Raw genomic sequence first — 25,699 nt, 5'->3', positions numbered from 1 at the left:
AAATATGTAGACTAAAATGTAATAATAATAATAATAATAATTATTATTATTATTATTATTATTATTATTTGCGTTCACTTAGTAATACAGTAATATGTTTGTCATAAAATAATTTATCAATGCTTTATTTTTATAGGCCATAACCTAACCTTTTACAGTTTTGGATAAAATAGGCCTACATTTTTTGCATAATTTTTGCTTAAAAATAAAGCATTCATAAATTATTTTATGATAAACATATTACTGTCTTACGTGAATTCATTTATAGTTATAAAATCTAATAATAATAATTATTATTATTTTTATTATTATTATTATTATTATTATTATTATTACATTTTAGGCTACATATTTAGATGATGCTTTTGTCCAAAACTTACAAAAAAGGAACAAAGCAATTCGTAATATATCATTCATAATACAGGTTAGACAATAATAATAAAGTGCTAAGATTATCACAAATAAACAAAAGATTTTGATGCATGTCATTCATATTAATTAGTATATTCCACCCCATACCCGCTACAATCACTTTAAGCATGCAGACGCATTTAAGACAATTTGATTTAAAACAATAAGACTCCTGGTAGCTGATCCAAGATGGCGCCGTTGTGTGTGGCTTGCCGTCGGACGCCTGGTCCAGTCCTTAGTTTGTTTGTTTTATGCTGTTTGATCTTTTATTTAACACAATGCGCTTCCTCAATATTGATATATGACAGACTAACTCTTTTAAGTTTGCAAACTAGTACAAACGATCTGATATATCAAGCGCGAAACGGCTCATCTCACTCATCTCCGTTTCTGACGTCCATACCTGGTTCCCTGCGCCGCTGGCCGTGGTCTCTACCGGTGAGGAGGCGTAGGAGAAAACGCGGAAGACGGGGTGGCTTTGCCGTTAAGTTGAAGCATTTCCTGGCTCAACAACAACAAGAGTCGCGTCGATCCTTTCTGGGTTTCCATGTGAAGGGTTTGGTCGGCGATTTCTCCATTCGCTGGCGCTCTCTGGACCCAGTGTATCAATGGAATAAGAACACTTCAATGACTATGGCTGAAGCTGCTCCGCTACCTGCCTACGGCTCGCCTCGTTTTTACCGCGCTGGAGTTTGTGTGAGTAATCTTCAACGTTTTTCTCGGATTCGGAATTCGGAGTTGACTGAAAATCTACCTGGTCTAAGGATAGCGTTGCTAAATGCCAGATCAGTGGTAAATAAGACTGCTATTATTAATGACTTCTTCTCCTCGCGGGACCTTGATTTTTTATTTATTACTGAAAGCTGGCTTACAAATGGGGACTTAAGTCCGTTTTCTGATCTTTTGCCACAAAACTGTTTGTTTTTTAATTCACCACGTACAACAGGCCGTGGTGGAGGACTGATCTCTATTTTTAAAGACAGATTTTCTTGCAGCCAAACTATGTTTCATGCTTATCAGAGTTTTGAACTGCAGTTGTTTACATTTGAGCTGAATGGTCCTCTACTGGTTGCTTTGATATACCGTCCTCCTAAGCACAATATACATTTTTTAAACGAGTTTGCAGACTTCTTGGGGGAATTTTTACCCAAATTTGATAAACTGTTAATCCTCGGTGATTTTAACATTCATGTGTGTTGCATAACGGACTCATTATCTAAAGAATTTTCTAATCTGATTAATGCCTTTGATTTCATTCAGTATGTGAATGTCCCAACTCATCAGTCGGGACATACTCTTGACCTTGTGCTTTCTTATGGCATTTCACTTTATGAGTTTGAAGTAACTGAAAACGGGTTTTCTGACCATAAAACTGTTATGTTTTCTGTTCCCTGGGTACCAACTTGTACTAAAGCTACTAAATGTGTTCGTAAATCTAGAATAATTACTCCATCTACTAGCATATCCTTTTCATTAGCTTTTTGTGATGCTGTTCAAACAGTTGACATAAGTCAGTGTGATCTGAGTCCAGATGAGCTCCTACTTAATTTTAACTCGACTTCTTTGATTATCTTGGATTCAATTGCTCCTGTAAAGACTTTAAAGCTCAAACCTAGATCTGAACCCTGGATTGACGATAACGTCCGTGCCTCGAGGCAGATCTGTAGACGGGCGGAGCGAAAGTGGAAAAAGGACCGGCTTCAGATTTCGCTGGAATTATTTAGAAATTCATTATTTAATTATCAGAAGGCAATGAAAGAATCGAAATCAAGGTATTTTGCAGACATTATCAATAATAATTTCCATAGGCCAAAAACTCTTTTTACTGTTTTTAACACTGTTGTCAACCCAACGGTTTCAAAGTACCCTGCTGTGTCAAAAACAATGTGTGAGGATTTTCTGAGATTCTTTGTTGACAAGATTAATTCTATCAGGCGGGGGATATCTCACCCTGATTCTGATCCGTCCATCTACTCTGTTTGCTGTGCAGACTGCAGAGTTTAGTCAATTCAAACCTATTTCTTTTGAATATCTTCAAGAAATAGTTTGCCGGCTTAAGCCGTCAGGCTCTATTGTTGACATCCAACCCAGTCTCTTACTACTGCGTATCTATACCCAGTGGCGGCGCCAGGGGGGAGCTAGGTGGTGCTGTAGCTCCCCCTATAATAGCCATAGCACCTGCCCAGCACCCCCAAGAAATGTATGTTTTTTTTTTATATATTTATATTTTAATGTCATGTTTGAATAGTCTTTTTCATGATGTTAAAAATAGGAATTAGATAAAAATGTAAAAATCGCGAGCGGGCGTCATGAGCGCTGCGCGAGCATGCAGGAACGAATAACGTTAGTGAGTGGTCGTCAAAAAAGATGGATAAAGCAAAAAAGCTGTCGGGGACTAAAAATAGAAAAAGAAAGAGGGAAAATGAGATGGCATGTCAATTAATGTGACAGCAGCTAAATAAGTGGATGGTGAAAGGCAACAGGTAGGATTTAAAGTGTGACGTCCAGGCATGTAGGCTACTGGCCATCGGGACTACCGGGAGATTCCCGGTGGGCTGAGACGTGCTTTTTGGGCCGATACATCTCATACTTTTTTTTTTTTTTGTCTTAACGGTCCATAAAACTCATACATCGGCGGCCCATTCGTTTTGTTTTGCTTAATTGGCGGCGCATGGGTTAGTGCCGGTGTAATGCATTGGTCAAAAAAGTCAGCATTAGTTTTTTTCTTCTGACAGACCAGCCTATGAAACACGTAGATCAGCGGCTGATTGGTTCTTTTCTTGATTGACACTGGGCTGGCCCAATCACATCTTTAATGTGAAGTATAGAAATATACTCTTTCAAGTATAGAAATTAGTTCAAAACTGATTATGAAAGTTTCCTTTATTTTTCAGTGCATTTGTTTTACAATATCTGGCTATTACTATCATGGGATTAATATTATATAACTATTATTATGTAGTAGTGTAATGTAGACTGACACTGTAACTAAAAGAGGTTTGAATTTTTCTGTTTAATTTGCACACTGAATATGGGTTGGAGCTTTTAATTTAGCTCTCAAAGTGCACCAGATTGATGATTGCCAAAAATTGTTGCTGCATACCTCCTTTCATTAAATACATTTACATATATATACAGTATGCTTATAGTCGTGGAAGGAGTATAGTTAATGCGGGCGTGTACGCATGTGTATACCAAGGGTAGTCCGATGCGACCTCCATAATGAAACGCCCCAAAATTCAAAGCACCTTCTCTTAAGTGTTGAGCATCCCCATAGCACCTGCAACAGAAAATCTCTGGAGCCGCCACTATCTATACCACGAGTTTTCATTTTCATTTGGCGTAGTATTTACACGCCAAAGTCACATTTCGCGTTCATATGGTACGCAAAACCCTCCCGTTAAAGTTCTATTGACGGAAAATGCGTATGCATTGCACGCAGTCACATTTTGCGTTCATATGGTACGCAAAACCCTCCCGTTAAACTTCTATTGATTGAAAATGCGTATGCATTGCACGCAGAAATGTATTATAGTTAACGTCATCGTCCCGCCCCTCAATCGTACGAAGATTCACGATTCCATCTCGTGCAGATGCCGAAGGTGCATGCAGAAATACGTGTTATTATTATTTTTTATTTTTTTATTATTATTATTATTATTATTATTTTTGTACAGAAACATAACTCATAATCTCTAATGGGGGCGAATGGTCACATCATTTAATCTATTGATTCGTGACACGGGCACGTTTATTTCGTTATTTTCGTAATACCAGCACGTTTTTTAAACTAATGTATTTTAAATGGGAAGCGTCTTTTGTGATCACAGCACGATTCTTTCTGCCTATCGGGCTGCAGCAGAGAACCTGTTTAATCAACATTAATTCACGAGATTTTATCTTGTCATGGACCATGGTTTATGTATTTTTTTTAATGTTATTTTTCGATCTTATTGCCAGGGAAGCTGGATTGCTTTGCTGTTTATTGATATTTAAAAAAATATATTTTATCAGTATGAAATCGCGCTGCAAGAAGTCTCGTTCCGAACACATCGCGATATTTGGCATCAGTTCACGTGTGCCAGATGTTGGTAAGTAATTAATACGCTGTCCTAATAATGTGTGATATAATGTCTTTTCTGTTTGTCGATATTAATAAGATTAGCTCACATTCAGTCACTGCATTATATCTGTCATCGCCACGGAGGCTTTGCGTTTCATTGCTTTCTAATTCTAAACAGGGTGATTAAACACCGTCTGTCACGTGACGTGCTGTTGTATTTGTAGTAGAAGCACAGTAAAAACAACACTTACCATGCTTTAACCACATTAACATTAGTTTTACTGTGATAAGTGTAGTAAAAAGACAGTAATCACAAAACTGACCATGCGTTTACCACACTATTGGTAGTTTTAATGTGATTCGTATTGTAAATGTACAGTAACCACAATACTTACCATGCTTTTACTACAGTAACCCTAATTTTACTGTGATAGGTGTGGTAAAAGGACAGTAACCACAAAACTTACCATGCTTTTACCACAGTAACCCTAATTTTACTGTGATAGGTGTGGTAAAAGGACAGTAACCACAACACTTACCATGCTTTTACCACAGTAACCCTAATTTTACTGTGATAGGTGTGGTAAAAGGACAGTAACCACAAAACTTACCATGCTTATACCACAGTAACCCTAATTTTACTGTGATACGTATTGTAAAAGGACAGTAACCACAAAACTTACCATGCTTTTACCACAGTAACCCTAATTTTACTGTGATAGGTGTGGTAAAAGGACAGTAACCACAAAACTTACCATGCTTTAAACCTCAGTAACCTTAGTTTTTCTGTGATTGGTGTAGTACAGGGCAGTAATCACAAAACTTACCATGCTATTCTCCAGAATTGGTAGTTTTAAAGTGATATTTGTTGTAAATGCATATTAAACACAACACTTGCCATGCTTTTAATGCTTTATATTGTAACATCCAATATTTGTAAGGCAGTACTTTGTCCTTTAAAGAATCCTATTATTAATTATACATAATGATATTTTCTTTTCTTTTTTTTCAGCTGAAAAGACCAAAAGGGCCTTTCGGACTCAGTCAGCCCCATATTGTTTGAGGACAAGTAAACTGAGGAGACGGAAAGCTGCATAGGTAAATATTTGCAATGTATGTGTTGTTTTTAACCCTAAATCAAATAATTTATCAAGCATTTGTTGTTTCTTAAAGGGTTAGTTCACCCAAAAATGAAAATTCTGTCAGTAATTACTCACCCTCATGTTGTTCCAACCATGTAAGTCTTTCGTTCATCTTCGGAACACAAATTAAGATATTTTTGATGAAATCTGACAGAATTTTGACTCCTCCATAGGCTTCCAGTGTGACCGAAACTCACCGGCCCAGAATAGTTATTAAAACATCGTTAAAATAGTCCACGTAACTACAGTGGCACTACATTAAGTTTATCATGCGACGAGAATACTTTTTGTGCGCAAAAACAAACAAAAATAACGACTTTATTCCACTTTTCATTTCCTTCTCTCTGGGCCTCGTAGTGTTTTTGCGCTGCGCGTCTGTGTTGCACGTCATCACAAAACACACACATGACCGGCGTCGGCCAATAGTGAGCCTACGTGGTGACGTGTAACACAGACGCGCTGCGCAAAAACACTACGCGAACCAACTAGACATCCAGAGAGAAGGAAATGAATAGTGGAATAAAGTCGTTATTTTTGTTTGTTTTTGCGCACAAAAAGTATTCTCGTCGCTTGATATACTTAAGATTGAGCCACTGGAGTCACTTGGACTATATTAACGATCTCTTTAATAACTTTTCTGGGCCAGCAAGTTTCGGTCACACTGGAAGCCTATGGAGGAGTGAAACATGGCTCAGATTTCATCAAAAATATCTTAATTTGTGTTCCGAAGATGAACGAAGGTCTTACGCGGTTGGAACAACATGAGGGTGAGTAATTACTGACAGAATTTTAATTTTTGGGTGAACTAACCCTTTAAACCTTTTCTCACAAAACCCATAGCCCAATCAGTATGAGCATAGTCTGAAGGTCTTAATAATTCACAAGATTTAACAAGTTGTCAAATTCGTACGATACTCTTACATATTTGTATACTCGTACACAATCCTGCAGCTTTTACTCCTAGTGCTGTCATTGGCTACTGCCTCAATTCCTGTACAGAATTATCGCGATATTTGTAAATCAGTTGAGCCCCTTCTTGGAAAGTAGTCGGATGTCCCACACACTGTTAGAAAGTTGATATTAATTGCATTGTATTTATTACAATTATTACAAATTGGTCCCCATCTGTTTATGTTCCAGTGATACATGATGTCTCTCCACACCTCATAACCTACCTCTGTTTGCAAGAGTGGAAAAGCTTATCTGACATTATCATGTCATCAGATACTCAATTATTTTGTCGTAATCAGAGCAGTTACACTGCCCTACCCGTTTGCATGTAAATCATTTTCATACGATTATTGCTTGCTTTTATAGACATACTTTTATTCATAGAAATGCCCACATATCAGTGAACTTATAACATAAAAATGCTTTTAACATTTAATTATGCAACACTCTTTACAGAAAAATATCCCACAGTTATGGATAAACTCACAACGTCATCATCAAGTGCTGTGCTGGGCACATTGGGCAACAAGTGTCCTCCAACGTATTCGATCCGTGGCCAGGTTCTTCACATCTTCCCATGGGACACTGACATTCTTCAGGTCTTCGTGAAACATCTGTCTCTGTGTCTTCCTTGGTCTTCCCTGTCTCCTGCATCCTCCTGGTGGTGTCCACTTCATCACTGTGTTTGGGTGTTGTTGTTTGGGCATGTGTAGGATGTGTCCAGCGAGGTGCACCCTTTGCTCTGTCTCAGTTTCTGAAAGTCTTCATGTAGTCCCACTCCTCCTCGTGATCTATTTGATATATGCAGAACCAATGTTGAAAATACTGATTTATCTTTTTCCATATTGTTAAAGCATTTTGTTTTCTCTTTCAGCTTCATAAACTGTCCTTGATTTCTGCCTAATGCCTTTATAAAAAAGGGTCAGTGCTCATCAGGTGTTTTGCTAAAGGACATATTCATTGCATAGTTACAATAAAAGTGACCAATAATCACAAGGATATAGAATGAAAGTTGAGAATGTAAAATGTTGTGCTTATGTTTTTGCCTATTTGTTCTTTAAAGCAAAGAAACAAATGTATTTTCACATAAAGTTGAATCTCATCTCTTGGTTTGTAAATATATAACTTCATCATAGCAATTTTTTAATGTTAATGTATGTGTCACTATAATAGATTGCCCCTGTATCTGGATATTTTTAATTAACTGATTTTTATACTGTTGTGCTGTAGTTTTGGCACTACATTTGTCTTTAAACAGTTTGACATTAAATATTGGAATATGCTTTCAAAATTGTGTCCATTCATTTGTGCTTTTGTTACATTTATTTGAATATAATTGATATACCTTTAATATACTATACATAGTGAAAATGAATCATTATATTCCAACACAATATAAAATTCTGTAGGTGACTGAATATGATTCTCTGGCACTCAGTTTATGGCTTCAGCAGATGTGAATGGATCAACATGATGTTAATGTATTTTTTAAAGACACATTTTTATTTATCTTGAATATCATTTGTCTTTATGCTACTTTATCAACTTTATTGATAAAGTGTTGTTTAATAAAGTCCTCCAATAAAGTGTTGTTTAATAAAGTATGGTGAATATTGTGTATTGAAAGTGGTGTTTGGTACAGTGAATAGAATTTTCTATTTTAGAAATTTTAATTTCTTATTTATTTAGTATTTATTTTTAATTTAGTTTTAGTCATTTTAATTTAGTAATTTAGTACTAGTAATTTAGTACTTTAGTAATTTAGTTTTAAATTCATAATTTAAAAACAACTACATATAATTAATGACCATGATTATTTTACTTAGAACAAAAAAACTTAGATCTGGTTAATGATATTTGGGACAACAATGCAACATAAGTTGCATATACTTGCATGTATGTCACGTTTCAGTGAAATAAAGGGAAACTAAATTACAAGAGGCTGCAGTGGGCTATCTTCCTATAAACACTTCAAGCATAATTGAAGATGATCCATGTTGATCATTCTAGTACATCTACTACTGCTTTTCAAATGAAAGCATAGACATTACTGATGTCAGGCATATAAGCAGCAATCAGAAGGGGTGAAAAGGAAATGTTGGCACTGTTTTTTTGTTGTTTTACTGAATGGTGCATTATCTTTGTGTAATAGTAATACTGTGTGTAGATCTGTGTAGATTGTATTGCCCTTCCACCTCCAGGGGCCCAGCAACGGCCCCCAGAAGAGCAAAAAAATGCACATTTCAAATGGCTGTAACTCAAAGTCCGGTTAGTGTATCAAAGAGAAAATCGGCAGGACAACTGCTTATACTATGTTTAATAAATAATGTTGGCCACAGTTATCAGACATATATGGAAAGCTGGCATAAAGGTTATTTTTAAAGTGCTCACAGTAAAATATCAAATTTCAGCCTGTCCCTCATATATGTCATAAAGGTTTGCACAATGAACATATTTAGATATCCAGTTGTCCATTAAATATATTATTTATTTAACATTTATTGTTTCATTACTAAACGTTTTAAACTACATTACCCACATGTCTCTGTCATTCTATCAGTGGAACCAGAAGCATGGTGCTGTGTAGTTCATTGAAATGTGCAGACATGCTTAGGGTTAGGGTTAGGATCTCAGTAAAGGAGTAACTTCTCACAACATAGAGACACTTTATAGTTAGCTTAATCTATAACTAACGTAATAATAACACCAAAACATACTTTGTAACATGAAGCGCCGTTTTATATGTGTTAAACGATTGTCCAATCACAGCGAGTTCTGCGATAAAGTCACAGCCAATAACAACCCAGCTGAACAGATGCGTCACACTTACATGCCCATTTATGGCAAATGATGACATCTCTTCTGGTTCCGCCTGCAGGGATAGATACCTTAAATATTTTATATTTAGGCTGTTAAACATGTATTCCTTCTAATTAACTTATAAAACTCATATTTAAAAACAAAAGACTCCTTTGTGTGGTTACCATCCAAAAACGAGTTCACATGATCAATGCTACAAATTAGCTTTTTTGATTAGACTGATGTATAAATACATTTGAAAGAGAAACTTTTTTCTAAGCAATGTCCTACAGCAGGAGTAATTTTGCAGTATTTTAATTAAAGATAATTGCATGTTCTAAAGTGCTTCTAACATTTACAGTGTATGTATAGTATATTAAAGGTATATCAATTATATTCAAATAAATGTAACAAAAGCACAAATGAATGGACACAATTTTGAAAGCATATTCCAATATTTAATGTCAAACTGTTTAAAGACAAATGTAGTGCCAAAACTACAGCACAACAGTATAAAAATCAGTTAATTAACAATATCCAGATACAGGAGCAATCTATTATAGTGACACATACATTAACATTAAAAAATTGCTATGATGAAGTTATATTTACAAACCAAGAGATGAGATTCAACTTTGTTATGTGAAAATACATTTGTTTCTTTGCTTTAAAGAACAAATAGGCAAAAACATAAGCACAACATTTTACATTCTCAACTTTCATTCTATATCCTTGTGATTATTGGTCACTTTTATTGTAACTATGCAATGAATATGTCCTTTAGCAAAACACCTGATGAGCACTGACCCTTTTTTATAAAGGCATTAGGCAGAAATCAAGGACAGTTTATGAAGCTGAAAGAGAAAACAAAATGCTTTAACAATATGGAAAAAGATAAATCAGTATTTTCAACATTGGTTCTGCATATATCAAATAGATCACGAGGAGGAGTGGGACTACATGAAGACTTTCAGAAACTGAGACAGAGCAAAGGGTGCACCTCGCTGGACACATCCTACACATGCCCAAACAACAACACCCAAACACAGTGATGAAGTGGACACCACCAGGAGGATGCAGGAGACAGGGAAGACCAAGGAAGACACAGAGACAGATGTTTCACGAAGACCTGAAGAATGTCAGTGTCCCATGGGAAGATGTGAAGAACCTGGCCACGGATCGAATACGTTGGAGGACACTTGTTGCCCAATGTGCCCAGCACAGCACTTGATGATGACGTTGTGAGTTTATCCATAACTGTGGGATATTTTTCTGTAAAGAGTGTTGCATAATTAAATGTTAAAAGCATTTTTATGTTATAAGTTCACTGATATGTGGGCATTTCTATGAATAAAAGTATGTCTATAAAAGCAAGCAATAATCGTATGAAAATGATTTACATGCAAACGGGTAGGGCAGTGTAACTGCTCTGATTACGACAAAATAATTGAGTATCTGATGACATGATAATGTCAGATAAGCTTTTCCACTCTTGCAAACAGAGGTAGGTTATGAGGTGTGGAGAGACATCATGTATCACTGGAACATAAACAGATGGGGACCAATTTGTAATAATTGTAATAAATACAATGCAATTAATATCAACTTTCTAACAGTGTGTGGGACATCCGACTACTTTCCAAGAAGGGGCTCAACTGATTTACAAATATCGCGATAATTCTGTACAGGAATTGAGGCAGTAGCCAATGACAGCACTAGGAGTAAAAGCTGCAGGATTGTGTACGAGTATACAAATATGTAAGAGTATCGTACGAATTTGACAACTTGTTAAATCTTGTGAATTATTAAGACCTTCAGACTATGCTCATACTGATTGGGCTATGGGTTTTGTGAGAAAAGGTTTAAAGGGTTAGTTCACCCAAAAATTAAAATTCTGTCAGTAATTACTCACCCTCATGTTGTTCCAACCGCGTAAGACCTTCGTTCATCTTCGGAACACAAATTAAGATATTTTTGATGAAATCTGAGCCATGTTTCACTCCTCCATAGGCTTCCAGTGTGACCGAAACTTGCTGGCCCAGAAAAGTTATTAAAGAGATCGTTAATATAGTCCAAGTGACTCCAGTGGCTCAATCTTAAGTATATCAAGCGACGAGAATACTTTTTGTGCGCAAAAACAAACAAAAATAACGACTTTATTCCACTATTCATTTCCTTCTCTCTGGATGTCTAGTTGGTTCGCGTAGTGTTTTTGCGCAGCGCGTCTGTGTTACACGTCACCACGTAGGCTCACTATTGGCCGACGCCGGTCATGTGTGTGTTTTGTGATGACGTGCAACACAGACGCGCAGCGCAAAAACACTACGAGGCCCAGAGAGAAGGAAATGAAAAGTGGAATAAAGTCGTTATTTTTGTTTGTTTTTGCGCACAAAAAGTATTCTCGTCGCATGATAAACTTAATGTAGTGCCACTGTAGTTACGTGGACTATTTTAACGATGTTTTAATAACTATTCTGGGCCGGTGAGTTTCGGTCACACTGGAAGCCTATGGAGGAGTCAAAATTCTGTCAGATTTCATCAAAAATATCTTAATTTGTGTTCCGAAGATGAACGAAAGACTTACATGGTTGGAACAACATGAGGGTGAGTAATTACTGACAGAATTTTCATTTTTGGGTGAACTAACCCTTTAAGAAACAACAAATGCTTGATAAATTATTTGATTTAGGGTTAAAAACAACACATACATTGCAAATATTTACCTATGCAGCTTTCCGTCTCCTCAGTTTACTTGTCCTCAAACAATATGGGGCTGACTGAGTCCGAAAGGCCCTTTTGGTCTTTTCAGCTGAAAAAAAAGAAAAGAAAATATCATTATGCATAATTAATAATAGGATTCTTTAAAGGACAAAGTACTGCCTTACAAATATTGGATGTTACATTATAAAGCATTAAAAGCATGGCAAGTGTTGTGTTTAATATGCATTTACAACAAATATCACTTTAAAACTACCAATTCTGGAGAATAGCATGGTAAGTTTTGTGATTACTGCCCTGTACTACACCAATCACAGAAAAACTAAGGTTACTGAGGTTTAAAGCATGGTAAGTTTTGTGGTTACTGTCCTTTTACCACACCTATCACAGTAAAATTAGGGTTACTGTGGTAAAAGCATGGTAAGTGTTGTGGTTACTGTCCTTTTACCACACCTATCACAGTAAAATTAGGGTTACTGTGGTAAAAGCATGGTAAGTTTTGTGGTTACTGTCCTTTTACAATACGTATCACAGTAAAATTAGGGTTACTGTGGTAAAAGCATGGTAAGTTTTGTGGTTACTGTCCTTTTACCATACCTATCACAGTAAAATTAGGGTTACTGTGGTAAAAGCATGGTAAGTTTTGTGGTCACTGTCCTTTTACCACACCTATCACAGTAAAATTAGGGTTACTGTGGTAAAAGCATGGTAAGTGTTGTGGTTACTGTCCTTTTACCACACCTATCACAGTAAAATTAGGGTTACTGTGGTAAAAGCATGGTAAGTTTTGTGGTTACTGTCCTTGTACCACACCTATCACAGTAAAATTAGGGTTACTGTAGTAAAAGCATGGTAAGTATTGTGGTTACTGTACATTTACAATACGTATCACATTAAAACTACCAATAGTGTGGTAAACGCATGGTCAGTTTTGTGATTACTGTCTTTTTACTACACTTATCACAGTAAAACTAATGTTAATGTGGTTAAAGCATGGTAAGTGTTGTTTTTACTGTGCTTCTACTACAAATACAACAGCACGTCACGTGACAGACGGTGTTTAATCACCCTGTTTAGAATTAGAAAGCAATGAAACGCAAAGCCTCCGTGGCGATGGCAGATATAATGCAGTGACTGAATGTGAGCTAATCTTATTAATATCAACAAACAGAAAAGACATTATATCACAGATTATTAGGACATCGTATTTATTTATTACTACTTACCAACATCTGGCACACGTGAACCAATGCCAAATATCGCGATGTGTTCGGAACGAGACTTCTTCAGCGCGATTTCATACTGATAAAATATAATTTTTTAAATATCAATAAACAGCAAAGCAATCCAGCTTCCCTGGCAATAAGATCGAAAAATAACATTAAAAAAAATACATAAACCATGGTCCATGACAAGATAAAATCTCGTGAATTAATGTTGATTAAACAGGTTCTCTGCTGCAGCCCGATAGGCAGAAAGAATCGTGCTGTGATCACAAAAGACGCTTCCCATTTAAAATACATTAGTTTAAAAAACGTGCTGGTATTACGAAAATAACGAAATAAACGTGCCCGTGTCACGAATCAATAGATTAAATGATGTGACCATTCGCCCCCATTAGAGATTATGAGTTATGTTTCTGTACAAAAAATAAAAAATAAAAAAAATAAAAAATAAAATAAAATAATAACACGTATTTCTGCATGCACCTTCGGCATCTGCACGAGATGGAATCGTGAATCTTCGTACGATTAAGGGGCGGGACGATGACGTTAACTATAATACATTTCTGCGTGCAATGCATACGCATTTTCCATCAATAGAAGTTTAACGGGAGGGTTTTGCGTACCATATGAACGCGAAATGTGACTTTGGCGTGTAAATACTACGCCAAATGAAAATGAAAACTCGTGGTATAGATACGCAGTAGTAAGAGACTGGGTTGTGACATCTTGCCTCCTTATTTCCTGAAGCAAGTTCTTGATGCAGTGGGTCCATTTCTTGTGACTTTGATTAACCGATGCTTTGAAACTAGTTCTGTACCTGATGTGTTAAAACATGCTACAGTATATCCTTTGCTCAAGAGACATAACTTAGATCCTACTGTTTTAGAAAACTACAGACCAATTTCAAATTTGTCGTTTATTACAAAGATCCTCGAGAAAATAGTGCTTTTACAATTGCAGAGTTTTTTAGATGAAAATAAGATATTTGAGGTCTTTCAATCAGGTTTTCGAAAATTCCACTCTACAGAGACTGCACTCCTGAAGGTTTTAAATGATATTCTACTTACTGGCGACTCTGGAAACCATTCTGTGCTTGTGCTCCTAGATTTGAGTGCTGCGTTTGACACTGTTGACCATGCAGTCCTTCTTACTCGCCTGGAGCACTGCGCAGGCATAACAGGAAGCGCTCTTGAATGGTTCAAATCATATCTTTTAAATAGATGTTTTAATGTTAATATGGGTGAACACTCATCAGAGTCAGCTCCTTTAGCATGTGGTGTACCTCAGGGTTCCATCTTAGCTCCGATTCTTTTTTCGTTGTATATGCTACCATTGGGTTCTATTTTTAGGAAGCATGGTCTGTCTTTTCACTGCTATGCAGATGACACTCAAATATATTTGCCCTTAAAAAAGAGTTCCAATGGCTTAGAAGCACTTATGACTTGTTTGGCTGATGTGAAAGCCTGGCTGTCTCTAAATTTTCTTAATTTTAATGAGAGCAAAACTGAGATAATAGTATTCGGTCCTTCAGACTCCGTTAGTACACCAAAAATAAATTTTGGTGAGTTATCTTCCTCTGTAAAACCTTGGGTTAAAAATTTAGGGGTTATTTTTGATGATAAGCTGAAATTTGATAAACACATCAATACTGTGGTCAGATCATGTTTCTTTCAGCTTAGACTACTAGCTAAAGTTAAACCCATTTTGACGAGTAAAAATTTTGAACAATTGATCCATGCTTTCATTACGACGAGACTGGATTACTGTAACTCACTATATTTTGGGATTAGCCAGTCAGCTTTATCCCGGTTACAAATAGTTCAAAATGCAGCTGCTAGACTCTTAACCAGGACTAAAAAACGGGAGCACATTACACCAGTTTTACGTTCTTTGCACTGGTTGCCCGTGCGTTATCGAGTAAATTTTAAAATGATTCTTTTGGTGTTTAAATCATTAAATGGTCTGGCCCCTCCGTATCTTTCGGAATTACTTACTGAGTATCGTCCGGTTCTTTCTCTCCGGTCATCTAACCAGAAACTGCTATGTATCCCAAAGTCAAAGCTGAGGTGCAGAGGCGACCGGGCTTTTTCAGTAGCTGCCCCTAGATTATGGAATGCTTTACCTCTGTGTATTCGCTCTGTATCATCCTTATCTGTTTTTAAAACGATGCTAAAAACGCATCTTTTTGAATTAGCATATACTTAGTGAGGAAGTGGTATTGAAATGTTTGTTTTATTATGATGTTTTTATTGCTTATTTGTTCTGTGCAATTGTCTATTATAAGATGTGCAGCACATTGGACAACCTCGGTTGGGATAAATGGTGCTATATAAATAAATTTGACATTGACATTGACATTGACAAGATTCGTTAACAACGTGTTCTTCTAAAATGAGGGCGAGCCACAAATCCGTGAGTACAGTTTACAAACCCGTGGGAACGGATTGCGAAAGCGTGGGAACGGATTGTGAATTTGTACAGATTGCAAAAACTGAAGGCACGGTTTACAAATCTGAGAGCGCGGATTAGAAACTCGTGGGTACGGTTTATTAATCCGTGGGCACGATTTGTTAAACCGAGGGAACAGTTTGAGAATTCGTGAGTACGGTTTATAAACTGAGCGGACGGATTTCAAAACCGTCGCCACGGATTGTTTTTTTTTCTTTCTCCCAGGTGACTTCCCGGGCTCCGTAGTACGCTAATATAGGCTGCCATGGTTTTTCCTACATTGAACATTTTTTGGCGGATGCCAAAACGATTTTTTTTTTTTGTCCCGCCAAAGCCTTATCTGATCTGTAATTGACCTTTCGCCGAGCCCCGCCCCCCTTAGTTACTGTTGCTACGTCCGACAAACAAATGGTCAAACACGACCAGCGCGACAGATTGCCATGACGGGAAGAAGTATACCCGTGCGTGTCAGTGACCATTTTTGGAGCAATACCTCCTCGATATCCTCCAGATCGAGGCAAAAGGGGTTACAGTATGCAGTGGAGGGATATATTCAAAATATAAAAATACGCAATGAAGGAGACACGACTAGGGTAGAGTGGGGGAAAACGCCCCCCTGGGGTAAAACGCCCCCCACCTGTTTTTCCCAAAATAACCACTAAAAGTAGTCAAGATACATTTTTACTGTTGCTATGCACTACGTTGATAACGGGGATATACAAATCTCTATGGAGAAGCTGACACCAGCGACACATTTGAAGAGAAGAGGATTACATGGTAAATGCTATAATTTTCAGATATTAGTAAATAAGTGTTTAATACAATATTGTTCTGCAGGATATCGCAGTGATGTATGATAGATGAATAGTGAAGTCTGTAGTTTGAGATCATATATTATTTATAAGGAATATAATTATATTTTAAAAATTAAACATTATTTAAAAAAACTCATAGCTTGTGGGGTAAAACGCCCCCTACGCTGAGGGGTAAAACGCCCCCCTGCATGGGGCATAGTTTCTCTATCATAATTACTATAATAAAATATTTCTGTCTATCAAATCCTTTGTTTTACACTTAATGCAGTATAACTAGGTGGTAAAATCAAAATATTTGAACAAAACATGAAAAAATTACCTCAAGTGAGCATTAACTAGCTAGCTTGCTAGCACAGTTAGCTCACTGATGGAAGGTAGTTAAATTTGGCTATTTTGAACATTTCTGAAATAAATATTAATATATATACATGTTGATACATTACTTGCCTTTTACCTTTAGAGATTAAAAACTATTGTCTGTTAATTTTGCTGTTTATCTATGAAGCAAACTGGTTGGTAAGAAAGGGGGCATTTTACCCCACCTTGGGGGGCGTTTTACCCCACCGCTGGGGCAAAACGCCCCCTTTGTACAAAAATATTTTCAGTGGAAATACTAATTAATTATGAAGGCTGAGCAATTTTAATATTTGTTGAATAACTCCTGCCATAGTCACTCAAAACCGGGATGGCAATTCTAGTCACATGTATGTTTTGTTTCACTGTAATGTCACATTTTCCTTAAGGGGGGCGTTTTCCCCCACTCTACCCTACTATCTACGTCTCTATCGAGGGTAATGCTTACCGGTGTTCATACACATCATTTGTGATATGACAAAGAACAAGAAAACAAGTGTTTAAAAGCATTGAAAGACACTCACTGTTGTGTTTTTGTGTGAAAGAAAAAACTATCTGAAAATAAAAGTGCTGTCAGCAATAATTTCTTATATGTGTTTTTTCGCATAACACACTATGACTAAAATTTTAAATGCTGCAAAACACATGGGAGTTATATTCTCGATGCTGTAGTTTATCTGATCAGTATATCATTAATCAAGCTTAATTTGACTTTTCAACTACAATTAGGCAGGGTGAACTGAAAGCTTTTACAATCTTTAGCTATAACTTATATCATTGACAAAAGTATGTGGTGCATTTTCTTCCAAAAATGATTTTTTCTCAAATTCATGCTTCAAGTTGACAACGCACAATAAACGAAATCACACAATAACTGTTTAACCAGACAAGCTTAATTTGCATCTAAATAACTTTCATTGCTTGTCTTTCATAATGCACTTACCATAATATTTATTAGGGGGACAACAGATCACAAAACTCGCGGTTGAGACCATAATATTTATTAGTGGGGCAACGGATCATAAAACTCGCGGTTCAGACAATATTATGTTTTTTGAGTAACAGATAGGATAGTTTTTCAGATCAGAAAAACAAAACAAAAAAAACTTGAAGTAGCCATCGACACCACAGCCAGCAGACGTATTTATGCTTCGTAATGTTCGACACATTTAACTGGGAGTGGGGCCGTCCACACTGTTTTATCCATTGTAGGCATCGCTCACGTTGTGTTTTCGGCTTTGGGAATGGAAAGAACACAACTCCTCCAGACAATCTCTCGGGGTATCTACTATCTAGTATCCGATTTACAAACGCCGTGGGCGCACGCTTCACCATCTTGCTAATTGTTTGTCGGACCTGCTCACATAGTAACGGTTGCTATGATGTGTGATTGGACAATGGCCGTTTTGGGGGAGGGGCCGGCGAAAGGTCAATTGGGTTTGTGAGTGAAGCAGGCTACTGACGGCGTGACGGAGAGAACGATCACAGCGCACCACCCCCGCGCGGGCACTCTCCGTCTTCAGTTCTGTCTTTGCTCTCTCCCTCGCAAAATCAACTGATCCTAAAGCCCAGCTAACAATTTAACGTTCTGGGAACGTTCTGGGAACGTTAGTTTTTGGTTCCCAGAACGTTCCCAAGAACGTTCCCTATTGGTTAGCCAGGAAAGTTTTCTTTACGTTAATAGAACGTTCCCTATAGGTTAGGGGAACGTTCCCGGAACGTTGCCGAAAGGTTCCCAGAACGTTCCCGAAAGGTTCCCGCAAGGTTCTCGTAACGTTCCCGGAAGGTTAGGGGAACGTTCCCGGAACGTTGCCGAAAGGTTCCCAGAACGTTCCCGGAAGGTTCTCGGAACGTTCTCCTAACGTCTACACATCCTGATATGCCTGTACACAAATTATAGGTCTACAAACATATTCTACATTGTTTATTGTTCAAACACTTAAGAATCCTATGAATATATTATTACAATAAATTGAATTTACAGAAACTATCATTAATAAGTAAATCAATCAGTTTGTATTAAATAAATAAATCAGCACACAATCCATGTTTTTGTTGATTCATTGTTTAATTATCAACCTAAAATAAATCATTAAAAACAGCGTTAGCAAAATGTATTCAGGAACAGTAATTTACATTTAATATTTCAAACATGAAAATATTTCAATAAATAAAACTGCACAAACATTTTAATTAAAACTATCTTTTGCAAACTGTAGCCTATAACTTCGGCTAAAAAGTTGAAAAAGTATTTATTTATATACAATATACATGAATGTGCCAATCTTCACACCGCTCAAAACATTTAAACTCCCAACACCATCTGCAAATTTAACAAGAAAATAAAAAGACAACGTGTTACATGGACACACAATCCCATGCCAAAATTCAAGCCCTGTAATGGCATTAATATTCATCTGGAGCAAATGAAAAGAGTGAGGTGGGATTGTGTGTCACAAGCTGTAGGAGATATGAGAGCACGAGCGCTGCTGGTATCATGTATTTATTCAGATATTTCAGCATCAATGTATATAGAAAAATTTATATATTTCAAAACACTACATTGCATTTATTTATATTGCACTATTTATTATTTCAGACTACAAATCAAAAAAGGAATGTTTTATATAGGGGTAAGGATACCCATTAAGCCTCTCTCTCTGAAGTCAAATAAAAAACAGAGAAAATAATATTCAAGTCAAGTGAACTCTGACCTGCGAATTCGCTCTACCTTTTATGTATAAGTCTCACCTCCAATGAAGAATTTGAAAACCTGTAACTGCTGTGTTGTTTATGAGAAAGAAAGTGAAAAAAAGTTTGAAACTGCTATCAATTTTTTTTTTATCTCTGTGACTTTACACCTACAAATTCCACTGTCACAGGTGCTCAGTTTTGCTATAATGAAACCCTCACAGAACATGGTAATAATCAGCCATCCATGCAAAAGCAAAGGTCGGTGTAGTTTACAGGTGCATCTGTCCAGGCCAACATCTGATGCCTTGATGCCTTCCGCTGGAACCTGAAATAAAAAAAATAGTACAGTTCAAAATCTATCATACATACATCTCATCTGGTATCACAAATTATCATTCCAGGTTCACTTTAAGATATGCTCAATATTAGTGCTGCACGATATTGAAAAATTTAGAGTTTATTTAGAGATATCAGCCGTATGGTTTAGTGCATGCGCTAACGGCTCCAGGTTTGTATCTGGTAAATTACCCCACTAATAATGCCCAGAATGGTACCAAACTACTACAGTAGTACAAATAGGTTCTGTACTCATAAAACGAGGCATTGGAAAGTTTGTAAGTACATCAGGAGTTTATTTAAATAACACTTGCCTGACGGCGAATGCTACTGCTGATGTTGACGTCACTTTATGAGTACAGAATCTATTTGTACTACTCATTTTCCCCGACATAGAGCAGACCGGCACACAACAAAAACTGCTGTTCGGATGTTCCCTTTTCTGATATTTTAGCCTTCGTGACATTTTAATTAAAACAGAAGTAAGAATTTTAGTGTAATTTTAGTGTAAAAAAATTAACAGTAAACTCAGAGATCACCTACCGCTGCAGATGTGTACGGAAGTGAAAAGCGGAAATGCTTAGACCTCTTTCCGGTTCAACCGCTGGGCGCTCCGCATAACCCCTATTGGGGGGATTTTGTAGAGGAGTGAACCTGCATAGAAAATTACAATAGATAACAAGCATAGATAAATACAATAGAAGAAAAACACAGTTGAAATAATAAGCAGTGCATTATGTTTTTCAGTTAAATCTAACTTATCAGGTACAGAAATTGATTTATCAAAATGTAAAATAAGTCTTCAGTGTAAAAATAAAATAACTATAAAATTAATGTATCTTTGCTAAAGCTACAAGTCATTTTCTCTTTTGATGTTTGATCACCGTTGGCGACACAAACAGCTGCGGGTACGTTAGGCTGCTGTCCCTTTAAGACGAATGCGCAGAACTAATATAAATGACACGCATCCGTTTTCTTTCTGTTTAAAACACAAGACAAGAGGAAACTCGCCATTTTGACTTCATTTTGCGTGCACGTGTCTGTAAAAAAAAAAGTGAAAGAGAACTGAATTTGGCTAAACTCACCTTCTTCATCTACTGACTGTGGATGGCATCAAGGTCTTGTCCTGAAGAATACAGGGCCAAACAATAGGGATTTTATCTCATCTGGTAACAAGAGCAAAGCCATAACTTTAAGAACTCTACTGATATATTTACCCCGTGATATTGCATTGGGGATATCAATTCAAACATTTTTAAAGGCTAAGAGTATGAGCCACAGCTGCCCAAGATATCAAGGGGTTGCAAATTAGTCATGGCTATAAACCTGTATGCATGGCATCTACTTTGTATTTTTTATAAAGCAATGTTCTATGCATTTGTCCTTGTCAAATAAACATTAAATAAATAAATCTGTGAAAAATAACTGCCTCAAGTTGTCGACCCCCTGAACCGCATTTAAAAGTACAAAGAATTTCAGTATTGATCAATAAAAAAAATACATAAATACCTTTGAGTGGTATTTATGTGAGTGGTACTCATTGGCCAACATAATTCAAAACAGACCTAAAGAAATAAAATAAAATATAGTAATCATCAGGATATCATGTTATCATAATAGTTAAATGAATTATTATAACTATGACCATTATAATATTGTATTAGTCGCCTATTATTTAGCTGATTATTTAGCTTACAGGCTTCACAAGGACAATCTCACTGAAAAAACTTGGGGTTAATGATTTTAAAATGTGAGACTTATTTCAAAAGCATAAATCTTACAGACCCCAAACCTTTGAACAGCAGTGCACTGCATGTTTGAGGTGGTTTTGCTTACTAGTCATATGGTTCATAGAGATTTTCTTGGACAGGGAGTGCAGCAGGCCATCACAGCATGATGATCTAGGAACATAACATGCTGTTTGTCACAGAGCCAAAAATATTACATGTGTTATGTTTATTACAAGGAACCAAGCTAGAACAGAGGTGAAATGCATAAAAGATAAATATATACAAATCTTAAGATAATATATTGTGAAATAAATGCATATGGAATTATCATCATGATTAAACAATAACTCACCCCTTGTTGTAGAGTTTTATTTTTTCTCTCGCTATTCTGAAATCACATTTTAGCAATATTGGTAAGTGACGTCGCTGATTAAGTTAACAATACAGTGCATTCTTTTAGGTTAGCCTAAATAAATTAGCTTACTTCCCATTGACAAATTACCAGCAAAACTATCAAAAACTGTTATCTACACTAAATATGTGTTTAAAAACCCAAACTTTCATAAATAAGACCTCAACTTAACGTAACTTAGGCCTAACATTGTCTTTTGAAAACGGTTAGCTAGCGTAGATGCTAACGGACTTTTTCAAAGACATAAAACCATTTTTTTTAAATAAATATTTAACAGGAGCGTGTCAATTACACGTAAGAAATGTGTCAGGGGCGTTTGTGTGTATTATTTGTGAGATTTTGTTGTCTAAACTTACCTGAAAGCAGTGAAACCAACAGCGAGAGACGGGAGTTTTGTTGTTTGTCAGTTGTCGATGACGTTTCCATCTGCTCTCGCGCAGCGCACGTGCTCCAGTGTTGGGGGCGTGACCAAGATGGCAGCCTGAACGGTCGCAATTTTGAGTGCTTGCACCAAGTTGTCCTATAAATGTTGCTTATAAGCAGTAATTAGATGTTCTAGTTCTTTATTGAGCTGTAATAGTCTGTTGCATCTTTGACAACTTCTTTTTGCTTCACCATGGTTCGTAAAAGAGGGCTCTCAGCGTGTTCTGAAAAGGAAAAGGGTAATGCTAGTGCTGCTAGCACAAGCACAATCGTTAGCGGCGGGCATGACTATGTTGTCAGCATGGGCGAAGATGATTAATTTAGCCTGGCAGAAGAGGAGTTCCCAGCTCTGCCTGCTACTCCAAGCAAGCCACCAGCTGCTAAAAAAAAGGCCAGTGATAATACGAGTGTTGATATTTCCTCTCAGCTGGCAAACATAACGCAGCTGATTAACTGCCGCTCTGACGCGATAGAGCAAAAGATCTCCGACCTGAGAGAAAAAGTGGATACAGTGTCGTCTGATTTAAAGGCTGTCACAGCAAAGGTGGTGTGCTTGGAGCGTCGCGTGGATCAAATTGAACAGCCAGTTAACAAAATGGAGAGAAGAATGGATGATCTAGAAACCTACATGAGACGGCGCAACCTAAAGATCATAGGCATTCCAGAGGCAGCTGATGAAAATATTCGTCTAGAAGTCATCAAGATTTGTCGAGCTGTTCTTCCCAGCGAAAGTGATAAGCTTCCAGGTGCCATTGATGTTGTTCACCGTCTCGGGAGTGCGCAACAGAGTAGCGGTAGGCCAAGAGCAACTATACTACAGTTTTCTACGCGCTCCTACAGAGATGCAGTTTGGAAGGCTGCCAAAAGCTCCTCGTATTTGCGGGACAAGGGTTTGCAGTTCAGAGAGGACTTTTCCAAAGGAGATCGCGAGAGAAGGATGAAGTTGTGGCCGGAAGTTCAAAAAGCTCGAGCGGCTGGGAAAACTGCTTACTTTGTTGGAGGCAGAGCCTTTGTACAAGGGCAAGGTGAAATTCTCCTCACGGTCGACTGAGTTGGGAAATAATGCTGTTGAAGACATGTGGGCTTCTGTTGAAGAGTTGAAGACAAGACGCGTGTTTGCGTGATCTTGTATATCTGCCCCTTTGGACAGTTACTGTTTCAGTGGTTGAAGCAAGATATATATTTTTTTATTGAAGAGATGCTTATTTGCACAAAATGCAAGTCTTTATGGTGCTACATTATGTGGTTGACCTTTTTGCCAACTTTATTTTAGTATACTGACTGTTATAAGAGGTTACTAGTTGTTTTGTTGTTTCAGAGTTAACTTTGTTGTTTATGTCTTTTTCCATTATATCTTTGAATGCCAGGGGTTTAAGGGATAACGTTAAGCGTAAGGCTTTGTTTTTGTTTACTAAGAGATTTAATAATGACTTTGTATTTTTTCAAGAATCTCATTCTATTGCTTCTGATGTTAACTTTTGGAGATCACAATGGGGTAGTGATATTTGGCTGTCTCATGGAACAGAACACTCAGCAGGGGTTTCTTGCCTGAAAAATAACTATAGAGGTGAGGTTTTGCATTCGGTTAGTGATGAAAATGGCCACTTTATATGCTTAATTATAAAATGTTTTAGTGTAATTTTTATAGTAGTTAATATCTATGGATATAATTGTAAATCTGATAATGACCAGTTATTATGTTCGTTGGAGGAAAGACTTACACATTGGTTATCTAAATTTCCTGATTCTTATTTAATTATAGGGGGTGATTTCAATGTTGTTTTAAATGAGTCCATAGATAGGTGGCCTCCAAGACGACCTTCAAATTTAAATACAAATTTGAAACTGTTTATGGACAGATTTCATTTGATTGATATATGGAAAGAGAAAAATTTAGATGATATTGTGTATACTTGGAGTAACAAGGATGGCAGTAGACGTTCTAGGATTGATTTTTGGCTTGTCTCTAACCATTTTGATGGGAACAATATTTTGGTTAATGTTTTGCCAACACCATTAACTGACCATAAGGCCATATTAATTACAATTAATATTTCTCCAAACACAAATTGTAACAAGTATAATTCATACTGGAAAATGAATAGTTATTTGCTTAAATTAAGTGCAGTTAAACAGGAATTGGAAAAACTCATTAATTATTATTGGATTAAAGCTAAAAAGGAAGGGTTGTTTAGTCATAATTGGGAATTATTAAAATTTGAAATTGGAAAATATTTGAGGAAGTATAGTAGCACATTAGTTAAATCACAACGTCTTGTGGAAGAGAAAGTTGTTAGTGAAATCTTAGCTATTTCTAACATTTCTGCGGTAGACCTGGTAGAAGGACAAAGACTGCGTCTAACAGAGCTGCAAAATGAGCTTGATAATATGTACAAAATGCGAGCACAAGGTGCTTTTATTCGATCAAGGCAAAAATGGTTAGAGCATGGAGAGCAGATGTCTGCTTATTTTTTTAATCTTGAAAAGTCGAGGGCTAAACTAAATTCTGTTTCTAAAATGAATATTAATGGCTCTATTATAGATAATGTTGACGTAATTTCTAGCTTTTGCTATGATTATTATTCTAAATTATATACTTCTAAATTCAGTGAGCATAATTAGGGCCCAAGCCCTGAAAGGGCGAAGGCCCTATTGTTTCCGGTAGGATTATTAGGGCCCGAGCACCGATGGTGTGAGGACCCTCTTGGAATTGCTCTGTTTATTATTATTAGGGCCCAAGCCCTGAAAGGGCGAAGAGCCCTATTGTTTTCGGTAGGATTATTTATTATTAGGGCCCAAGCCCTGAAAGGGCGAAGGCCCTATTGTTTCCGGTAGGATTATTTATTATTATTAGGGCCCAAGCCCTGAAAGGGCGAAGGCCCTATTGTTTCCGGTAGGATTATTTATTAGGGCCCAAGCCCTGAAAGGGCGAAGGCCCTATTGTTTTCGTTAGGATTATTATTAGGGCCCAAGCCCTGAAAGGGCGCAGAGCCCTATTGTTCTTCTAAGGATTATTAGGGCCCAAGCCCTGAAAGGGCGAAGGCCCTATTGTTTTCGTTAGGATTATTATTATTAGGGCCCAAGCCCTGAAAGGGCGCAGAGCCCTATTGTTCTTCTAAGGATTATTTATTAGGGCCCAAGCCCTGAAAGGGCGAAGGCCCTATTGTTTTCGGTAGG

At 37.0% G+C, this 25,699-nt stretch overlaps 3 long non-coding RNA genes across 4 annotated transcripts; 1 reads left to right on the top strand and 2 right to left on the bottom strand.

Annotated features, from left to right (window-relative positions):
• The first annotated feature begins 592 nt into the window (after nucleotides 1-592).
• LOC311302136 lies at nucleotides 593-7,996 on the top strand. 2 transcript variants are annotated; one of them, XR_014629536.1, is made up of 3 exons: nucleotides 593-1,203; nucleotides 5,487-5,572; nucleotides 7,024-7,996. It is a non-coding gene; the product is annotated as an uncharacterized lncRNA (long non-coding RNA). The 2 variants fall into 2 exon arrangements; XR_014629537.1 differs by having other exon boundaries at nucleotides 598-1,107.
• Nucleotides 7,997-9,806: 1,810 nt separating this feature from the next.
• On the bottom strand, nucleotides 9,807-16,345 carry LOC311302894. Its single transcript, XR_014629682.1, has 3 exons — nucleotides 13,311-16,345; nucleotides 12,090-12,175; nucleotides 9,807-10,638 (listed from the first exon to the last, which is right to left on the bottom strand). It is a non-coding gene; the product is annotated as an uncharacterized lncRNA (long non-coding RNA).
• Nucleotides 16,346-19,007: 2,662 nt separating this feature from the next.
• Nucleotides 19,008-25,128, bottom strand: LOC311302909. The gene is made up of 7 exons (XR_014629685.1): nucleotides 22,456-25,128; nucleotides 22,040-22,075; nucleotides 21,794-21,858; nucleotides 21,467-21,522; nucleotides 21,043-21,083; nucleotides 20,501-20,611; nucleotides 19,008-19,946 (listed from the first exon to the last, which is right to left on the bottom strand). It is a non-coding gene; the product is annotated as an uncharacterized lncRNA (long non-coding RNA).
• Nucleotides 25,129-25,699: the final 571 nt, after the last annotated feature.

Source organism: Rutilus rutilus (genome assembly GCF_951802725.1).
Source record: "Rutilus rutilus genome assembly, chromosome: 13".
NCBI lineage: Eukaryota > Metazoa > Chordata > Actinopteri > Cypriniformes > Leuciscidae > Rutilus > Rutilus rutilus.
The sequence above is the reverse complement of the archived record's forward strand: the minus strand, read 5'-3'. Positions and strand labels throughout refer to the sequence as shown.